This window comes from Akebia trifoliata, chromosome 14 (genome assembly GCF_017979445.1).
Source record: "Akebia trifoliata isolate Shusen 1 chromosome 14, ASM1797944v1, whole genome shotgun sequence".
Classification (NCBI taxonomy): domain Eukaryota; kingdom Viridiplantae; phylum Streptophyta; class Magnoliopsida; order Ranunculales; family Lardizabalaceae; genus Akebia; species Akebia trifoliata.
Window position 1 is genome coordinate 13,520,913 of NC_141388.1, and position 11,663 is coordinate 13,532,575.

The following is an 11,663-nucleotide window of genomic DNA, read 5'->3' on the forward strand; positions in this document are numbered from 1 at the left end:
GAGGCTAGGGAAGCTTTTTGACCTACATCTCTTAGGGTTTTTTATTTAATACGAAAATAGGGTGTAGGGACCCCTATTTATAGATTTTTTAAAGTACTTTTTAGATAGAGTTAGTATTTAATTATAATTCTTTTAGAGAGAGTTGTTATTTAATTAGAATTCTATTAAATAGAGTTATTATTTAGTTAAAATTCTATTAAATAAATTTATTATTTAATTAGAACTCTATTAGGATTTTGACTTTTAGTCACATTTGATTGACTTTAAGATTTTGACTTTAGTCTTACTTGGTTGACTTTAATATCTTGATTTTAGTCTTACTTGAGTGACTTTAAGATCTTGACTTTAGTCTTACTTGATTAACTTTTGTCTTACTTGATTGACTTTAGTTTTTTGGAGAACCCCCTTTATTATATATTTAATTCTTTGGGCCCCTAAATGGAGGGGTCCTTGAATAAATATCTTGGCAACCATCAACAATTTTGCCTGAGAGCTTGATTGATCAATTTTATAGGTTCAAAATTTTAAATTAATTTTATTAATATTTTAATTTATATTATTTAATATTTTATTTATTAATTTCAGAATTTAAAATTTTTTTAATTGAAAAATTATCGTTTTGCCCCCTGAAGAGAACTTTTGCATTTCAAGTCGATTTTTGATGTTCCAAGATGTTTTAGAATTGATTTTTCGTAAGGAATTCAATGGGAATATTGGTTTGTGTCATTTATGAAATTTTTTATGCGAAATGGTTGTGAACTTTATGAGGGGTATTTTTATAATTTTATCAAATTTTATGAAAATTGGTGAAATGATTTATTTAATTTCGATTTATTATTTTATATGTTTGAAAGGATTTTCCTAAACGTAACGTAGACTCTAGGGATGTTTTAAGGTTATGGGTATTTTGATAATTTGATCATTTTTAAATAATTTTTATCGTAAAATTTCTTTTTGTCTGAAAAATGATGATTTTTATGTTTTTGGCGTTGTATTTTCCTAGCGTAACGAGGTTTCTACAGTTTTGTTAGTTTGAGGTACCTCCTCCGAATTTCTGAAACATATCCAACAAAAAATAAAGCATTGGAATAATCATCCATCATTGGGAACCGTTGCGATCGGGTTGACTAGTTGATTAATCAAGCGAATGCAAAAATGGGGTGTCTACAGATACCCCTCTTTAGCAGAGGGTTGAATCAAACTAGATAGCAAATCTATTTTGGTAGATAGTGCGATATCCGAATGCCAAAGCTAGTGATAGTTCATTTTGCAACCTGATTTAACAATTCGTCGAGGCATTCGGATCCTTGAGGGTAAAACTTTCCCCGAACTAAAAAAGGTCAGGTCCTTGAGCGCAAACTCTCACTGACAGTGTCAGATCTTTAAATTTTGGAGAATTCTCCCTAACTAAAAAGTGTAAGTGTAAGTGTGTGTACTATGTGAAATTGAGTAAAATTTGAAAAAAAAACTGAGCATTCTAAGCAAAATCTGAATGTCTTACTCTACCTGCCTTAGGTGAAAGAGTAGTAAACTAATTTTTTGGAAGTCCTACTCTACCTACCCAGGGTGAAAGAGTAATGAACTAATTTTTTTGGGAAGTTCTACTCTAACTACTTGGAGTGAAAGAGTAATGAACTAAGTTTTTTGGGAGTCCTACTCGACCTGGTCTGGGTGAAAGAGTAATGAATTAATTTTTTGGGGAAGTTCTACTCTACCTACTCGGAGTGAAAGAGTAATGAACTAAGCTTTTTGGGAAGTTCTACTCTACCTACATGGAGTGAAAGAGTAATGAACTAAGCTTTTTGGGAGTCCTATTCTACCTGCCCAGGGTGAAAGAGTAATAAACTATTTTTTTTTGGAAGTTCTACTCTACCTACTCGGAGTGAAAGAGTAATGAACTAATTTTTTTTTTGGAAGTTTTACTCTACCTGCTCAGGGTGAAAGAGTAATGAACTAAGCCTTTTGGGAAGTTTTATTCTACCTACTCGAAGTGAAAGAGTAATGAACTAATTTTTTTTTTTGGAGTCTTATTCTACCTGCTCAGGGTGAAAAAGTAATGAACTAAATTTTTTTTTGGAAGTTTTACTCTACCTGCTCAGGGTGAAAGAGTAATGAACTAATTTTTTGAGAGTCCTACTCTACCTGCCCAGGGTAAAAGAGTAATAAACTAATTTTTTTAGAAAGCTCTACTCTACCTGCTCGGGGTGAAAGAGTAATGAACTAATTTTTTTTTGGGAAGTTTTACTCTACCTACTCTGAGTGAAAGAGTAATGAACTAAGCTTTTTAGGAGTCCTACTCTACCTACCTAGGGTGAAAGAGTAATGAACTAATTTTTTTTGGGAAGTTCTACTCTACCTGTTCGGGGTGAAAGAGTAATGATCTAATTTTTTTTTGGGAAGTTCTACTCTACCTACTCAGAGTAAAAGAGTAATGAACTATTTTCTAGGAGTTCTATTCTACCTACTCAGGATGAAAGAGTAATGAACTAGCAAAATCCAAGAAAACCCTCGACGGCATCTGAGCAAAATCCAAGTTAACCCTTAGCGGCAATTGAACAAAATCCAAAATAACCCTTGGCGGCATCTGAGCAAAATCTAAGGTAACCCTTGGCAGCAACTGAGCAAAATCTAAGATAACCCTTGGCGGCAACTGAGCAAAATCCAAGTTAACCCTTGGCGGCAACTGAGCAAAATCCAAAATAACCCTTGGTGGCATCTGAGCAAAATCTAAGATAACCCTTGGCGGCAACTGAGCAAAATCCAAGTTAACCCTTGGCGACATCTGAGCAAAATCCAAGTTAACCCTTAGTGGCAACTGAGCAAAATCCAAAATAATTCGTGACGACAACTGAGCAAAATCCAACATAATCCTTGGCGACAGCTGAGCAAAATTGACTGAGGAATAAATGAATCTTGGTAAAGAATGATTGAATCTGGAGAAGAATGATTAAAATGAATCTGGATTAGGTTGAAAATGAATCTGGAAAATAACGATTGAATCAGGGAACGAATGATTAAAAATAAATCTGGAAGATAATGAATCTGAAAGAGAATGATCGAATCTAGGAATGAATAGATCTGGAAAAGGATTAATGAATCTGGGAATGAAAGAATGCCCTATCTCCTACTCTAGGTAAATGAGTTATTTTCTGGGCAAAAATCAAAATATGAGATCAGGAATACTTTTGTTTTACCCTCAAGGTTGTTTTTTTCAAAGGTTTTATGAATTTAAAACCTGAGTTTTTATTTCTTTTGAACCTCAAGGGTTTTCGAAAAATTATTATCAAGAGGGTAACCTTAAGTTTGGGATTTCTTTTATCTTTTAAGATTAATATTGCTCAACCTTAAAAATAAAATGCCCCTAGTTTGACAGGAAATATGGCATTGGAGATAATTGAACACATCATGTAATAAAAAATACTCCTAGTATAAGCAAGAAAAATTACATATTAAAGTAGAAAGAAAATGCCCATTGTATGAAGGTTTGAAATATTTGATTACCATAAGCGCAATAAAGATCAAACTTTTAATTTTGATTAATTTTATTGAAGATTTTGAGTCAGGCTTAAGAGAACAAAGTATTTCCTTTTGAGACTCATAATAGAATTCACCCTTTTCCCCCTTGGTTCATTTGGAGAAGTAGAAAATTTTCAGATCCATCGTAGACAAGATACTTGTGATTTCTGAGTCTCTGCCTGATTTAAGCTAAGTGTTGAACTTGATTATTCTAACTTCAAATATCTCGGCTCGAACCTCTTGAGATTTTCTTCTATTTTTTTATTGCTTTAACTTTTGCCTAGATCACCTTTTCAGGTTTTCGATCTAGCGAACTTTTTCTTTTTTCTTTGCTCTGATTGTTGTCAGGACCGTCCTTTCAGATTTTCAACCTTACGAGCTTGCCTTAATTTTTGTCGAAGTTGCCTTTTTTTGATTTTCAACCTAGCAGGCTCCCTTTTTTTTTCTTTTTTTTTTTCTTTTATTCCTTTCTGAACTTCTGGAGTTACTGTCTGATCATACTTTACTACCTTCCTTACTTTTTCGCATGGTACTTAGGAGGACTTTCATGAGTAAGCTTAGGACTAAGTATAAAAAGAAAGAGATTTTGAGGCTCAAAAATCCGAATGCCTCTTGTGTTGCATTTCTTTTATTTTGCTTTGAATTTTCTTCCCTATTTTGAAGATATTTCTTTTTTTTCTTAAAAAATTTTTTTTTTGGATTTTTTGTGTGGGGAAATAGAGTTTTATTTTGATGTGGTCAGGCCTAAAGTAACTTCTCAGGTTGTCTACGTACCCTAGAATTTTGGGATCAGACCAAAACGTAGTTCGAATCTTCTCTCCCCTAGGTTAGGTGATCGGGCTGAGAAAGAAAAATGCATAATTTTTCTTTTTGAAAAGACTGCAAAGGGTTGAGAAAGGATATATTGAACTGGATAATAAGAGAATTGATTCGGCCAAAGATGGCCTCCTTAAATGAATTACCGTTTGATTTAGTCAAGGTTAGTTGACTCTGGTAATTCGATTCCATCATGATCTTGAAGTCTAACAGTTTTTCCAGATAGTATTTCCTTAATGATTGAATCTCTTCAATTGGGTTCAAACTTCCTCCTATGATTGAGGAAGAGTGCTCAATTTTTTTGGTAATCTGATGGTTAGATCCTTGACTTATAAGTGATGTACTTTGACTTTCTTGTCAAACATGCGAGTAACTTTTCGCCATTACAGACTCAATCTGTTTCTAACAATTGACTTTCATCAAGACCTTGAAATATATGATTTTCCCTTCTAACAGGTAAGATTACTTCCATATCATACACTAGAATGACTCTAGTGGAAGACTGTATTGAAGTGTAATATGTCTATAACGCGACCATAACGCAAATGGTAACTTCTTTAGCCAATCCCGGTGTGATGTGTGATTGACACATTTTCACGATGATTGTTTTGAGATTTTTACTGGCTACTTCAACTATTCCATCGATCTGAAAATAGTAAACTTTTTTTAAAAGTCCAGCACTAATACATTTTGTAATCTCTTTTCTCACTATGTGAGTCTATTCTGGTTTGTACATGTGGTGTTTTCACAAGACGGGTATATAGTTCATGTTGAACAACACCCCAAATTTAACTGACATATCCTCATAGGACCATGTAAGCAAGTCTTTTGAATTTTCTGAATAAATTCATCATCTCTTTGTGCTCCTCTGGGGATAAGTTAGTTCCAATCTAAATTTCTTAGGAATTATTTTTGTTCCGAGGTCAATGACCTTTGTTTTCTTGATTAAAAGTTGAGCTCGACTCTTATCTTCTTGTTCAAGAGAGGAATATATCTTTGAAGTCAAATTATTAGTTAATTCGTTAATACACTCGAGGTATTCAAAAAATTTATTTATCAAATCAAATTTAGATGGGACGACAAACACCTTTATAGACTTGACAGATTAACTTGACTCAATAGAAAAAGAGTAAACTCGATCTAAAGAAAACATGACATTGAAAAATTAACTCGAGCTAACTCAAATAACTTATGAAAACTCAAGACAACTACCCACAACGGGCTTGATTAGGACTGAGGACCGAGACATTGCCTACAACCAATAGAATTGAGGCACGGTGATTTTCAGGGAACAACTGGACGATGTTGAAAATTTTTGAGGCCATTTCTGACTGTTGACTTGATATTGACGTTTGTTCTGACCGGATTTACAATCTTAGCTAGACAATGGACGATTGAGCTTAGGTATAATGACAACCTTGAAACCCCATCAAATGTGGATTATCAATTCAGTGTTACCCCCTTGATAACATTTTAAATGAACCCTGAGATTTTATTGAATTTTGTACACCAATCCATTAAATAATTCATTTATACAATGATCATTTCAAGAGGAAAAATAAGTTTATTGAATTATTGAAAATCATTGACAAATAATATTTTCATTGAATAACAACTTTCAACAAATCTGATTTAAACCCCCCTTTTTTTTTGCAAATCATTTTTGTCTTTTGGAAAATATTTTTCTTCTTTTAAAATGGGTTGAAACCCAAATTAGAAAAGTGTTTGAATTCCAATTTGATTCAAATGGTCTGGTCCATCATGATCGTTGGATCGAGATGGATTGCGTCTTTATGAACCATTGCCAAATTTAAAATGGATTCTTTATTGGGTCGATGCACCCATTTTAATCAGATAAAGCAAAAACTTTAATCTTTAAGGACAACCATACGTTCTAATCTCATCATTTATATACATCTATCATTCACAAAGTCCCACTTAATAAACAACCCATGAACACCCACGATAAACTCGAGTTGTGTCCTATGGGAGAGGTTTCTAGACTCTAGGCTTACTACGTGCAATGCATTTTTATTTGGCCACCCTTGCCCAAGTACACCTATATACCTCTCGAGCTTAATCAATCAGACGGTACGTGGTGACTTGGTTTGATATACTGTATAGGTGATAATTCAAAATGTCAACCCACTTTTCTGAAGTCAAAAATAGTCAGTTCCCTAGATTAGAGGTGGAGCGCGATGCTTGAGCAAAGGCACTCTTAAATCACCTCTTTTTTAGAATAGACGTAGTCTATCCTCCTAGTGTCGTAGTACATCGGAGCAGGATCTAGGCATTGGTTTTGACCAATAAGTGCAACTGAAGTACTTGGATCATCTTTAATATACCTATGGGTACGAGTCAAGAGTTGTGGCTTTCATAAATGGTTTGGCATCCTACGAAAGAACCGACCACGTACTAGTACTACGTTGGCAATCAGGACATGTGACTGTGTGCCTTACAATAGGTTAAAGGCTCAGGTCGCTCTAGCCTGGGTGCATCGATATACCTTTCAGAGCCACCTGATCAGACGGTACTGATGTCCCAGTTTGATATACTTTAAGGTACGTGACTGGAGTTGTGGTTTTCATGAATGACGTCGCATCTCCGAAGAGATCGGGCCACGCACTAGTGCCACGTGGGCTATATGGGACATGCAAGCGTGCATGTGGTGTGTGCAAAATAGGGTGGGGTATGCCCGAACCCTTTTTCAAACACATAGGCCCATGGGCCTGATCATGCCATCATAACACATATTGAACAAAATATACACATCATCCATACATTCAATTCGAGATCAAAGCATACACATCATAGAGATATATCAGTCAAATCATGGCATATTAGATAGACAATCAATTAGATCATGGCAAAATAAAACGAAAGTGATCAATCAATGATGACACATAAACATTGAGATAGGCAGAAGAAATTTTTATTTTTTTCAAAATAAAAGGATTTATTTTTAATGGTCCAATCAAAGATCGCTTTGAGCAACCCAAAACAAATTGAGTTTTCACCGAACATTGAATTGAAGATGGATTGATAGTTGTAGAAAAAAAGAGTGATGAACCCTTGTTGTTTTGTTTAATTATATAAAAAAAAACTAGAAATACATTCTAAAAAAAAATAAAAAAGAAAGATCCTAGTGTCAAATGAGTTTGCTCTCACAAAATAAAATATGAACATTAACTCTGCTAACACTAGATAAATTTGGATTTTCTGTGAATTAGGAAAATATAATCTGAACTTGCATCGATAATATCTAATACTCTCGATAATGAAATTAAGTGAATTCAAATTCTAAATTAATCTAATCGATGGGATCTACATTTTATTAATAGGTGTCCAGACCTAATTCTGAATAGAATGTTCTGTAAAAATGTTTTAACATTGCTATCCCAACCTTCTTCCAGCAACAATTCTAGATGTACAAGTTGAATTTGCGTCGATGATATCTAAGGCTCTCGATAACGAAATTGAGTGAATTCAGATTCTAAATTAATCTAATCAATGAGATCTACGATTTATAAATAGGTGCCCAGACTTAATTCTCACTAAAATGTTCTGCAAAAACGTTTTAACATTGCTGTCCCAACCTTCTTTAAGTAATAATTTCAGATTTATAGGTTGAACTTGCATCGATGATATCCAAGGCTCCCGTTAATGAAATTGAGTGAATTAAGGTTCTAAATTAATCTACTCGAGAGATCTACATTTTATTAATAGGTTCTCAGACTTAATTCTAACTAGAATGTTCTGTAAAAACGTTTTAACATTGCTATCACAACTTTCATTCAGCAACAATTCCAGATTTATAGATTGAACTTTCATCAATGATATCCAATGCTCCCGACAACGAAATCGAGTGAATTCAGATTCTAAATTAATCTAATTGATGGGATCTACATTTTATTAATAGGTGTCCAGACCTAATTCGGAATAGAATATTCTGTAAAAATGTTTTAACATTGCTGTCCCAACCTTTTTCCAGCAACAATTCCAGATTTATAGATTGAACTTGCATCGATGATATCCAAGGCTCCCGACAACGAAATCGAGTGAATTCAGATTCTAAATTAATCTAATCGATGGGATCTATATTTTATTAATAGGTGTCCAGACCTAGTTATGAATAGAATGTTCTATAAAAATATTTTAACATTGTTGTCCTAACCTTCTTCCAGCAACAATTCCAGATTTACAGGTTGAACTTGCGTCTATGATATCTAAGGCTCTCGATAACGAAATTGAGTGGATTCAGATTCTAAATTAATCTAATCAATGAGATCTACGATTTATAAATAGGTTCCCAGACTTAATTCTCACTAGAATATTCTGCAAAAATGTTTTAACATTGTTGTCCCAACCTTCTTTAAGTAACAATTCCAGATTTATAGGTTGAACTTGCATCGATGATATCCAAGGCTCTCGATAATGAAATTGAGTGAATTAAGATTCTAAATTAATCTACTCGATGAGATCTACGTTTTATTAACAGGTTCCCAGATTTAATTCTAACTAGAATGTTCTGTAAAAACGTTTTAACATTGCTATCACAACTTTCATTCAACAACAATTCCAGATTTACAGATTGAACTTGCATCGATGATATCCAAGGCTCCCAACAACGAAATCGAGTGAATTCAGATTCTAAATTAATGTACTCGATGAGATCTATGTTTTATTAACAGATGCCTAGACTTAATTCTCACTAGAATATTCTATAAAAATGTTTTAGCATTGCTGTCCCAACCTTCATTCAGCAATAATTTCAGATTTACAGATTAAACTTGCATCGATGATATCAAAGGCTCCCAACAACGTAATTGAGTGAATTTAGATTCTAAATTAATTTACTTGATGAGATTTACATTTTATTAAAAGATGCCAAATTTAATTCTCATTAAAATATCCTGTAAAAATATTTTAACATTGCTATCCCAACCTTCATCATTCCATCCTTTTCATATGTCAATTTGAATCTTTCATTATTTAAGGGTCATCAAAAAGTGACCCTTAATTGGATAAAAATACAATACCCAAAGTCATCCACAATTAAGCCACAAAAATAAATAAATAAATAAATAAATAAAATAAATCGAACTAAATAATAAAAAAAACTAGGTCATCCTGGCAATGTTCCCATATTTGAGGTTTTTCAAGTCTGATCCTCAATAGTCCCCAGTGGAGTCGCCACTGAAAGTGCTCTCGATTCGCGGGGTGCGAGGAACCGCTTTTGATCCTTGAGGTTTGGGAGTCGTCACCTAGTTATTACGGTCTAGGAACCGAACATCGACTCTAAACAGATAAAAATAATTAATCTACTTAAAAAATAACTGAGTTTGGGGATCAAATTATGGGATTGGAAGGTGTTAGGCACCAACCCCACCCGACAAACGTCGGTTTCTACTAATTCCCAAATAAACTACATTGCTAAAAGACCTAAGTAAGAATAAAAAAATAAGAAATTTATATACCTTTCTGAAGACAATGGTCTTGTTCCCTCAGATCTAATAGAGTAACTCCTTGTACAGTACTCATCGCTTCGTTCTGTCTTCGGATCTGATTTCTGATCTCCGAGACAATGTATCTTTTTCTTAGATCTGGATTCTTTGAATTTGTTTATGGATTTCTAGGTATTTTTGAAGGGCTTCTAGGTATTTTTCGAGCTAAAATTGAGGTATGGGTGTTAGGTAAGGAGTTAGGACTTTAAAATTAGGATTTATGGGAGGCTAGGGAAGTTTTTTGACCTACTCCTCTTAGGGTTTTTTATTTGATACGAAAATAGGGTATAGGGACCCCCTATTTATAGATTTTTTCAAGTGCCTTTTAGATATAGTTAATGTTTAATTATAATTCTTTTAGAGAGAGTTGTTATTTAATTAGAATTCTATTAAATAGAGTTATTATTTAATTAGAATTCTATTAGGGTTTTGGCTTTTAGTCACATTTGATTGACTTTAAGATTTTGACTTTAGTCTTACTTGGTTGACTTTAATATCTTGACTTTAGTCTTACTTGAGTGATTTTAAGATTTTGACTTTAGTCTTACTAGATTGACTTTAATTTTTTGGAGAACCCCTTTTATTATATGTTTAATTTTTTGGGCCCCTAGATGGAGGGGTCCTTGAATAAATATCTTGGCAACCATCAACAATTTTGCCTAAGAGCTTGATTGATCGATTTTATAGGTTTAAAATTTTAAATTAATTTTATTAATGTTTCACTTTACATTATTTAATATTTTATTTATTAATTTCAGAATTTAAAATGTTTTTAATTGAAAAATTACGATTTTGCCCCTTGAAGAGAACTATTGCATTTCAAGTCGATATTTGATGTTCCAAGATGTTTTAGAATTAATTTTTCATAAGGAATTCAATAGGAGTATTGATTTGTGTCATTTATGAAATTTTTTGTGCGAAATGGTTGTGAACTTTATGAGGGGTATTTTCGTAATTTTATCAAATTTTATGAAAATTGACGAAATGATTTATTTGGTTTCGATTTGTTATTTTATATGTTTGAAAGGATTTTCCTAAGCGTAACTTAGGCTTTAGAGATGTTTTAAGGTTAGGGGTATTTTGATAATTTGATCATTTTTTAATTATTTTTATTGTAAAATTTCTTTTTGTCTGAAAAATAATTATTTCTATGTTTTTGGGATTATATTTTCCTAGCGTAACGTGATTTCTATAGTTTTATTAGTTTGAGATACCTCATCCGAATTTCTAAAACATATCTAGCAACAAATAAAGCATTGGAATAATCATCCATCATTGGGAATCGTTGTGATCGGATTGACGAGTTGATTAATCAGACGAATGCAAAAATGGGGTGTCTACACAAAGTCAAACTCAATAGATATAAGGCAAACATAACGATATTTCACAAATCAGTCAAAAGTTCATACGTTTAAGCAAAGTCTAGTTTTCACTCATTAGTTTAGAAAATTTCAAAGATAACTTGAGTGCCCGTGTAATTTTTTTTATTTTTCTTTAAAAATAACATCTTTTGTAGGAACAAGATTTCACCTCCTAACTTCTAAGAATAGTCGGTTCTTCCTCAGTTCTAACTCAAAACTAAGCATCCTATCTGGGATTGTGAGAGGTGTGGATGTTCACTTTAATACCTCTACGGGACTTTATCTGTGATATTCCAGTTTACTTACGTTTTTACTATTGACGGCTTTTACCCTACTGAAACTATTTAGTCTTATTGAACTCTTTTCTTTTTGTGTTTTTTTTTCTAGCTCAAGTATATTTGTTTTGATTTGGTCTTTTCTATATATTTCTACTTTTTTCTTTTCTCAATTTTACCATTTTTTTAAT